Consider the following 403-nt stretch of genomic DNA (forward strand, 5'->3'; position numbering starts at 1 on the left):
TATATTACATATACAAATTTTTTTAACATTCATCAAATAAGCAATCGTTTTTAAAAGAAAATTATAGTTATTACGCTAAGAATTAAAAAAGAGACAAACGGAATATAATGATGAATTGTGTACAATCTTCAGAGAAGACAGAAGTAGTGCTGTAGCATCAATAGTATCTTTAATAATATTCTTTCCAGTTGTATTAATTACTCAAGTAATAATATGCCATTTTCACTTTTACCCGATCTTCTCTATACCGGTATACCAATACATGTGACATAATAATCAAAAGTAGAGAACCAGAAAATGTGAAATAATATTTGAAATCAGAAAATAAAATCTCACTTTATTTTTACTCCTTTAATTTGGTTTAATTTGGATAATATATATATCCACTTAATTACTTATATAT

This window comes from Arachis ipaensis, chromosome B06 (genome assembly GCF_000816755.2).
Source record: "Arachis ipaensis cultivar K30076 chromosome B06, Araip1.1, whole genome shotgun sequence".
Taxonomy (NCBI): Eukaryota; Viridiplantae; Streptophyta; class Magnoliopsida; order Fabales; family Fabaceae; genus Arachis; species Arachis ipaensis.